Genomic DNA, 11,312 nt, shown 5'->3' with positions numbered 1-11,312 from the left:
AAGAATATCTACTGTCACGCCCAGGACCAAGGTTAGTCGACATCGGCTTTGTTTGACAACCAGACAATTGAAAACAACAAGTCTCATAGTACATTATAAACCAAAAACCATTTTATGACTCATAATCAATCATAAGATTGTCTTTACAACGTATATTTTTAAAATGATAAAAATATACAGAAGCGTTTACAATTTACTAAACGAAAACTAAAATAAATTTCTTAATTTTTCTTATTATCAGCTTCAAAATTAGTCTTGTTCATCTTTCTCGGTTTTCTCTTCTGATTTATCTGGGGAAGGTAGAGTAAGGTTCAGTTATATGGTCGTCACTCAGTAAGCGAGGGTCATTCGAGAACATACATAACAAATACACATGAATTTAAAAAACCACATATCATATCATCATAACATGTCATTATTATAACCATAAACATAATTTTGGCCAAAACATTGAGATTTCTCTATATTCCATTGTTTACTGATATCAGTCCTTAATTTTTACTCTTATAAAGGGACGGGGCCATATAACGATACGATAATCGTATCAAGAAATGATAGAAACATAATAACGGTGCTCGATCGAAACTTTCATAAACGAAATAATTAATACACAAAATATTATAAAACAAGCCCACTTACCAAGGACAAGTGTGCAAATTATAACATAGCAAAAACTCACTTACTTTAGACTTGAAGAAAACGTGAAGAAATCGGAAACCATAGAAAAATCATGCAACCGACACTCGAAAACACAGCAACACATCTACCGAGAAACTAACTGCTTTATAAAATTACTTCCACCTTATTGAACCGTTCGATCGGGCTTAAACTTTTACAGTACGTTCACAAGTACGTCAAATAAATTATGAACGATGGAGATCGTGTTTGGAAGTCGTTTTAACCCTCTTATAGACAAAAATACCGTAGGTATGATGTTCACAACTAAAATCTGAGCAGTTTTCTTGAGAATGCTACAAATGAAACACTAACAGTTGGATTCAGTTGAAATTTGGATATGTTATTAAAAATATATGAAAGCATATTTCGAACGGTGGAAATCAGATTCTGAGCAAGCAAACTTTTCTTCCACTCGGATTGGATCTCGAAAGATAAAAAAACCTCACATTGAATAATGTTTAAGTTGACCTCTATCAGTTAAGTTGTGTGTGCCTGCAATAATGGAAAAGGAACACTAAAGTTCGGAGTATATTATATATATGTTGAGAAATAATAATCAGTCTTCACATTAGAGTTTTGAGATTTTTGGTACGTTGTAAGATTTAAATTATTTGATTTATATTATTACATTATTTATAAATTTTGGTGAAATGATAAATTATTAATTCTGTAAATGATATCAGAACTAAAGTCAGGCATTCGATTTTTATAAATTGCAATAAGGGTGATTGTTATAATGAGGTTGTCGAAAACAATAATTGTCAATGATACGAGAGAGTTCACACAAGATACTTGAATTATTACACTATTTAAAAAATTGTAGTCGTATAATAACTATCAATTTTTTGATAAAACGATAAATATTTGATCATGTAATATATATAAATTTATATTTATTATTGGCAATATTTTAATAAAATATTATTTAAATATATGTGTATTATCATGTTTATTTTCTTATGTAACAAAATATTTAATATTATATTAATTAATGATTGACTCATCGGCTTAAACACTGCTACTATTCAACTGCCTTGAATGGATTGATACTAGGTCAGTTTTAAAAAATATAAGTATATACAAATACTACTTTTTTAATGACGAATTTATCGTAGTTGATATCTTAGTAAACTAACGGGTTAACATAATTTTTTGCAAATTATATTAATCAGTCAAACCATACTAGGAAATCATGTGCAACAGGGTTCTCTGAGAATATATTGATAGGAAAAATCGAATTCTTAATCATTGATAAAAGCTTATCTACTTCATAATCTCGGACACCCCCTCAAAGACAAAATATTTTTTTTTTTTACATTGGGTGTTGTATTAGGTATGCATGAGTAAGAGTAGTATTAAGATGAGTGATCTCCTGGGAAGTTCTCTGTGTCAAGTTACTTACATTGTATTGCTTGATATGATTGACTAGTTGTGTCGTAAAAAGAGCGACGTATCTTAACGAGCAATTGTCTTTGTTGAAGACAAGGCCAATGGTAGGAAAAACATAAGTCTGATCTGTAAGGGATATGAGAGAGCACCGGCAGATAGACACGCCCATCTAAGGGTGTTCTTCGGTTGGTTCGATTCGATTTTTGGTTTTTTATTTCAGTTTTTTCGATTTTAGAAATATATATTACGATATCCGAACAATTTTTCTTCGGTTCAATTCAGTTTTCTACCAAAACGGTTCAGTTATTTCGGTCGGTTATTTCGATTTTGATATAATTATTTAAATTAATAATATAAATATATTGTAAAATATATTATGTTAACTTTTGTACATAATTTCTTAGTAAAATATTTAAATACAAGGTCTAAAACAATTAAAAATTATTCAAAATGGTTTTTCATTCACTAAATATCATATCAAAATATATAATATAATAAAAATATAAACAAAATTATTAATTTAATTAAAATTCAGTTTTTTCGATTTTTTCGGTTTGACATATATAATCCGAAATCGAACCAAATAAACTCCAATTTTAACATTTGTGTCCGAATTACAAAATTCGGCTTTTGGTTCGGTTTTGTGTTTGGTTTTTTCGGTTTGGATTTTCGGTTTTAAGTTTGAACACGTCCACGCACCTCCTTGGACTCATGAGCCTAACACCCCGACCGATTATCACTCAAATAGATGCACTCTGCGCTGCCATAAATATAAGAAAATAAAGTAGTGTATTGGCTAACATGTATAACTTTTGGCATAGTGGTAAGTGCTTGATCCTAACAATTGATATCATAGCAATATCATGAGTTCAAGTCTCCCAAAAAACATATTTATATACTTATTGGGGAAGAAGGTTGGGTTAAGCGTCCATGAATGAGAGTAGTACTGAGATGAGTAGTCTCATGGAAAGTTCTCGTGCGTCAAGCTACTGACGTTGTGTCGCTGGATCTAGTTGGCCAGTTGAGCCGTAAAAAAAGTGACACGAAATCTTAACGGGTAATATTGTCTCTGCTGGGGATAGGGTCGGCAATAAGAAAATGACAAGACTAATATCTACGGGATATGAGACAACATTTGTAGATAGACACACACATCTCCGAACTCATGGGACTAACAGCCGACCCATTAGCACCCAAAGAAACGCACTCGGCGTTGCCACGAGTATAAGATAATAAATTTGAGTCTTAACTAACAATTATAACTTTTGATCTATTGATAAACATTTGATCCTGATATTATAACCGGATAAACATTTGATCCTAATATTATAACCGGAAATTATTTTTGCAGGAGTTTGAACTCACATCTCTTCGCCATTGACATATTCTGGTCGTGGAGACTATTAAAATATTAATTTGTACGTAACTTCGTTTTAATTTATCAAATAACATTCATCTTAACAATGGATCCGACCCGCGATAAATGTGAATTTAACGTAAAATTGTGGCTCCAACATCAAACTTAGAGAGTGCCTATAATTGTATCAAAACCTTTAGTTATGGATACTCAGAAGTACCATATAAATCTTTTAAACTTAGCTGAATTTTGGTGCTAATTTATCTAGGGTGGATTTCAAGTCATTGTCATTTATCCAAGTATTTGATTTGTTAGAAATAACTGAAATTTGGAGTCCAGATAAAACGAATATTTGATAGTTGGGTGCAATAATTTTCTTTATTTAAAGCACGATCGAACCATGAAGTTTGATCTTCTATATATTTATCATTACTTATAGAATTTTGTAAACCGATAAACACTTGATTCAACATTGATACATTTGAAATCCATTATATATATTTATATATATATATATATATATATATATATATATATATATATATTTGCGAGAGCCAACAAAACTTTAGCTAACTTTTAAATTATAAATTTTATTGTAAAGTGAAAGTCTAGATTTTTTTGTGCAAATACAAATGGATGGTTATATTTAAGATTCTTTTTTAAAAAATCATGTGTGGAATTAGTCCAGTTGAAATGATCAGCCTAAAATCCGGAGGATGCTGATAAATGAAACGTTGAAATAGTGCTCGAAAATGGATATCAATTTAGCATATTTTTTATGAATTAAATTTAAAAGGATATATATAATATTTACTAGTAAGTGGGTGATTTTAAAACACCGATTTCAAGATTTGTCGAAAGGAACTACTGAAATAGTAGAGTTGACTCAAGGCCAACTTGGCGTTAGCAAGTGGGAGAAAGCGTGTTAATTTTAATGTGTGTCCAAGTTGCTTTTGTTGTGTGTGCATACAAAGCATACGATTATATATATTCACACGTATACAAAGATGATTTTATATTTTTGGTCTCATAATTTATAATTTATTTTTTTAGTATAAAATATCTTATTAGATTGTCTCACAAAATTTATAATTTTGCATTTATGATCTCGTAACTTGTAATATATTTTTTAGTATAAAATATCTGATTAAATTATCTCACAAAATTGATAATTTTACAGTTTTGGTCGCGTAACTTTCAATTTATTTTTATTATAAAATATCTTATTAGATTGTAATTCGATCCGACTCATGAAAAATATTATTTTTATATCACAAATATTATTTTCATTGCAAATATGGATCAAGTCAACTCGTCTCATGAGTGATCTACTCTTATTTTTATTTACTTAGGTGGAATTTTTTTTAAAAAAAAACTGCATAGAATTCTTTCCACCAAAAACAAAAATTATTTGTGAAACTGTTTTATAATAGACTCACTTTTATTTTATTTGTTTAGGTGAAAGTTTTTTATAAAAGAAGTCATACTACTTTCCCAACAAAAATCAAAATCCTCAAATTTAATTTCCAACTCAATATACCGACCATCAGCTAGACAATTTTTGATTGAAAAAAAATACCAAAACTGAATATATATATATATATATATATATATACACTAAAAATACAATTAACTCTCTAAAATTAAAACAAATGTAAATTACAGAATCAAAAATATAATTCTCTCTGTATATTACACACACCCCATACATCAACACGCACACAAGTGTGTGATTTTTTAAAATTATTTCAAACCAGATTGTTATTTTGTATACCCTGGTATATATAAATAAATAAATAAAATAAAAAAATTAATTTTTTTAGGATTTTTTAAAAATTAATTAATAATATGAGTAATGTGTGTGCTTTTCGAACTACGTAAACTGAACCACTGCAAACATAGAATTAGTTAGACGTTGTTAAAGAATATTTAACTATCAATTATTTGAAAGTTCAAAAGATGAAACTATCTACGCTATTATTTTATTGACAAAAACTTGTTTGAGACGGTCTCACGGATCGTATTTTGTGAGACATGTCTTTTATTTGAGTCATTTATGAAAAAATATTACTTTTTATGCTAAGAGTGCTAATTTTTATTGTGAATATCGGTAGGATTGACTCGTATCAAATATAAAGATTCGTGAGATCGTCTCACAAAAGACATACTCTATTTTATTATTTTTAATCCCCTCTCTGAACTGTAAATAATGTAAATCATTATATTCTTGGCACACAAAAAAAATGATGAATCTTTATTTTTTATATATATAGTTCATAGAAGCTTGAATCTAGTCCTTGTAAATTTTTTCAATTTATTTTATAATATCTTTAATAATTCGAGTTAGGTTATCCTAAATGGTTGACAAATTAATATTTATCAGTCCTCTGTTACAAATAACATAACTGGAAATTATAAAAACTAACAGTTGATGTACATGCGTTGTGTGTAAGTTTTAACCTGATACACGAATATGAAAACAAATCCAAATGTGTTAAACTATTATAATATAATAAATAATAAAGACGAAAAAAATCTTATAATATATATAAAGATTGTAGAAAATAAAGACAAAAGTTAGGTCTATTGGTATGGTTAATCATTGATTTACTATTCTATCACTATTATGTTTTGATAGATAATTGTTATTTTGTCCTGACTAATTGTAAAATTATCATATATCTCATTCCTATCAATTTTGATAATTATCATATCATCATAATTTTACAATATATAAATGTCCATTTTATCGCGTTCTACAACAAATTACCAAAAAAAACTCATATTTCATGGACTGTACATGACAAAATTGACTGTATATATATAAATGATTGTGTAAAACGTGTTGGGTGAAATAATTGTTCCTGCTTGGTAGAGCGATCGAATCGTGGTGCTTGAGCTGTTGTGCGGTTTAAAAGATTTGAGTTGCACCATTATCACTAGCTATAGCTTTTGGTAAAGCGGTAAGCACTCGGTCCTACAATTGGTATCAGAGCAAATGTCACGGGTTCGATTCTCTTTGATTGTAAGGAGTGCGATTATTGGGAGGGAGATTGTTGGGTGCAATAATTGTCCCTGCTTGGTAGAGCGATCGAATCGTGGTACTTGAGCTGCTGTGCGGTTTAAAAGATTTGAGTTGCACCATTACCACTAGCTACAGTTTTTGGTAAAGCGATAAGCACTCGATCCTAGAAAATGCAATGTGTGTGTCTATATATATATATATATATATATATAAATAAATGATTGTGTAAAAATGCAATGTGTGTTGTGGCGGTAATGTTTATAATTATACATTTGAGATGTGTTTGGTTGATGTGATTAAATAAGGATAGATGAATAATCACATACTTATCTAATGTTTGGTTAAAACTTTAAGATATATTATTAATCATTTTGACCCGGTTTAAGACCTAATTTTATGATTAATTATTTGATTATTAATCTAACAAATTAAGTGTGATAAGTTATCAACACACCACAAATTACATTTTTATCCTCCTATCTCTTATGAAGATAAATATTTATTAAATTCTAATTTATTGTGTTTAATGATTATCGTAATATTTTCAAATATATTTCTAATAAATATATTTAAATTACTTTTAATAAACATAAATTATAATTATAAATATTTAATTATCTATTTAATTATTTTAAGAATATTTATAATAATTTTAAAAAAACAATAATATTATAATATCACTAAACTTTATTTAATATTAAAATTAATATTCAAAATATTACTACTATTTTAATTATTAATTATAAATATTTAATTATCTATCAAATTATTTTAAAAATATTTATAATTATTTTAAGAAAAACAATAATATTGTAATTATTACTAAAATTTTATTTAACGTTAACATCGAAAATATTATTGCTATTTTAATTATTAAATTAAATACAAATTTACAAATTTATTTCTAATAAATATATTTAAATTAATTTTAATAAATTTAAATTATAATTATAATTATTTAATTATCAATCCAATTATTTTAAAAATATATATTTAATTAGTATTTGGGGCATTTGATCATTACAATAAAATTTATAAAATTAATCCATCATTTTAGAATCATACCAAACACCATGTTATTTATCCAAACATACTATTAATCCATATATCTCATTTTTTAATCACTCTAATTATTAATCATTTACTTATCTTATCACACGTACCCAACGCAGCCTTCATATATTATGTTTAATTGATGTTTTTGTCACAAAGACTTTTCAAAATATTTTTACCTACACTATATATATATATATTTGTTGAGAGTACCATTATATATATATATATATATTTGTGTGGATATAAAAAATTGAAGCTATGCCATTCTATGTTGCCGACACGGTGCGAAGAAACTTAGGGTTGCAAATTCAACATCGAGTACGCAACTTGGCCATGTCTCTTTAATCTAACTTGTCTCCACTCCAAATTTCGTACTTTGGTTTCTTATGTTTCTGATAAAAATTATATAATCATTCTAATTATTATTTTTCTTGCATTAACATTCACATTATATATACATATATATATATATATATATAATCACGTATTTTTATCGGTCAAATCATATAATCGATATATAATCACGCGACTCCATTTTTCCATTCTGAGTTTTGTTTTATTAGGCAAAATCTTAACGTAAGATAGAGATATATACATTCATTATTATTTTTTAAACAAATCTCATAGTTACATTGACTGCTTCAATCAAAACTACACTTGTTCTGTGTCAATTCTTTGGGCCAACTTTATCACATCAATAATTATGTTCTTTTGAATTCTATGTGTGTGTGTGTATATTTGTGTGTGATGCATAGATATAAATAAAATAATATATACAACCAAAAAAAATGGTTGGAAATTAAATTTAGCTGAATAATTCATTTAATTTTCCCTATAATAAGAAAATCGAAGAAAAGCGTTAATGACTTCCAAGCATAGCAATAATTATTTAATTCAAAAATTCAATGCAACGTGAAATGAAATATATATTTTTAATAATAATTACTACAAGAAAAATCAATATATAGGTCCCTTATATACATGACAAAAATTTGTGTGAGGCGGTCTCACGTGTCGTATTTTGTGAGACAAATATCTTATTTGAGTCATCCATGAAAAATATTACTTTTTATGCTAAGAGTATTACTTTTTATTGTGAATATCGGTAAGATTGACTCGTTTCACAGATAAAGATTCGTGAGACCGTCTCACAAGAGACCTACTCTACACGCATACGCTTATCAAATCTATGTCTTTGACTGATTAGTCCCTTCAATTATTCAAAAAAAAAAAAAAAAAAAACTTCCTACAAGATTTTTAAGAATTCTTATTCATCTATGTAGATATACTCCAACTCAAGTATCACGTTATGGCTAAAATATCATGTGCATTTAATTAGATGTTACAATATTATTGGTGCATGCTTGTTATACTCGAATTCCGAATTAAATTTCGAGAAAAAAAAATGTGATTTAAATAATCTACAAAATTGAATTGAAAAACCAATTAAGTTATTATTACAACTTTAAACAAATATCAGAGGGAGGAATGGTGTAAAAGGCAAACAATAACACACACGGGCCTCGAGCCCAAATGTTTGTTTCTAAAAGATGTAACAGCCATGCCCTAAAGCAGGTAGCCAAGAACCCGATTTTTCTGTGCATCGTCGACCATTTGACATGCTAATTTGGTTGCCGCTTCAGAGACAACTGAAGCAAATTGTAAAGGCTTATTTTTTTCTTCTTTTTTGCATTTGGGTTTCGACATATGGTTTTCTATATGGAAATATTAAGTTCGAGAAATGTTTTTTTGTACATGGGACGTGTGGTGATAGTAGAAAGGGTTAGAAAAACTATTAATTAATCGGTTCGCCTAAATACAAATAACGAATAACCCGAGAAAATAATATCAAATATAGCATAAAATCGAATATGCTAATGCTAGATATTATTTCATGAGAAGATCTAAATTAATTGTTCAATACATATGTGGAACATTTGTGTCAAGTTTTACGATAATTAAAGTTAAAAAATAGATATTTCATCCCATTTTTCAATTTATTATCACATTGTTTTATCATATTTATAAATTAATCACATAATAACAAAAAGAGTAAGACAATAGACCAAATGAGTTGCCAACAATCAAGACCACATGTTATTAAAGGTAACCTCGATGCGAATTTATAAGTATTTTTACGTATACCAAATGGCAAAAACTTTGCAATATAAGCTACTTTGCCTTACTTTTAACCTACTTTGTGCGAGTGAACAAACAAAAATTAAACTACATGACAAACCATGTCGTTCTTCATCACCACAATACAACTCTTTGACACATGCTTCCGGAAAAAATCGAAAGGCCATCGAGCTGCATCATTCTGAAGCAACTAGTCAATCTGCAACTAGTATCCGTGTCTACAATTGGGGCATATATATTTAAAAAATATGTTTATTCTTATCGAAGAAAATGATCAATTCACATTGTACGTGGGTATGAATTCTTTGGCATGTTGGCTTTCCATTTCAAGAGCCATCAAGGATTTTTGTCTTTGATACCTGTTTCTCTTAGCAGCAAGTGCTGCAGGAAAAGATTGTTTGATAAGAAATCGCAGCGTGAAACATGATATAGATATGATGTGCATATGCATACAGCATTTCAAGAATCAAGATGAATACAACCAAATATAAAAGAATAGGCATTTTGGCAGAATACAGAGACAGGAGGAAGTTGTGACAGAAGATGAGGCGAAAACTGCTGGAAGAACAGGGTCCTACTTTTTTAATAAATAAGTTACAATGTCACCACTTTGAGTTTTGGCTTAAATAGGAGTCATATCCTTGAGTTTTGTCATCACTTGATGTCTTTTACTGATACGAGGTGTTTCTGCAGCTAAACTGTGGAACTATAGACACACCATTGACATATGTCAAAACCATCTATTCCATAGCCGGAACTGTCAATTTTGAACGCTGACCAGACCTAATTTTCAAGTCTTTGACATATTATGCTGAACTACAACCATCCACTGACCTGAAGCCAAGAATAGCCTTGATATTTGTCACATTCCAATTTCAGATGATTAAGGTTAAACGAATGAAGAAACAAACTCAATGTTCCAGATTTCTCAGAGATGATATGAATTGTCTGAGTTTGAGGATGAAAAGTTACAGTATGAACCAACATATATACACATATGTCACGCCCCGAGATGCATGACATGGACATCAACAATGTTCTTGGAATTCAATAATTAAATTAACCAAAAACACCAAGCCTCAACAATAGTTTAAATCTAAAATAAATTTTATTCAACGAATTCATTATCTTATAACCCAATGACAAAAAAAAAAAAACTCAATGTTCAACTTATTCGAATAAATGTTAACATTACACAAAGAAATAGTAATTTTCTAGCCAAATCACCATCCTCGAAATTCAGTCGATTCTTGATATTCTATCTCATTCTCATCTGAAATGAAATGTAAGAAGTTAGTGATATGGTCGTCACACAGTAATTGGAAGTAACATATATTCAAGTTTAAAACTTATTCACAAGTAGATCTAAAATATAAAACAATGAACATTAAATATTTGTCTTAACTCCCCAAATGGATCATAAGTATATGGCTTAACTCCTCGTACTGGATCATAAGTGTCTAATATTACCTTATTAGACAAGGTCACAAACAAGATCAAGACATCACAAAATATTTGTTGAAATCCATGGTCATGTAATACATCATATATTTAAATTCAACATACAATGAAGATAAATATTATAAAAATATCAAGAAAATACACGTTCCACTTACGATCTTCTACTAGTGTTGAAATCAATGTTGAATGCAAGAGAACTTGAATCCT

Source organism: Primulina tabacum, chromosome 9 (genome assembly GCF_025594145.1).
Source record: "Primulina tabacum isolate GXHZ01 chromosome 9, ASM2559414v2, whole genome shotgun sequence".
NCBI lineage: Eukaryota > Viridiplantae > Streptophyta > Magnoliopsida > Lamiales > Gesneriaceae > Primulina > Primulina tabacum.
The sequence above is the reverse complement of the archived record's forward strand: the minus strand, read 5'-3'. Positions refer to the sequence as shown.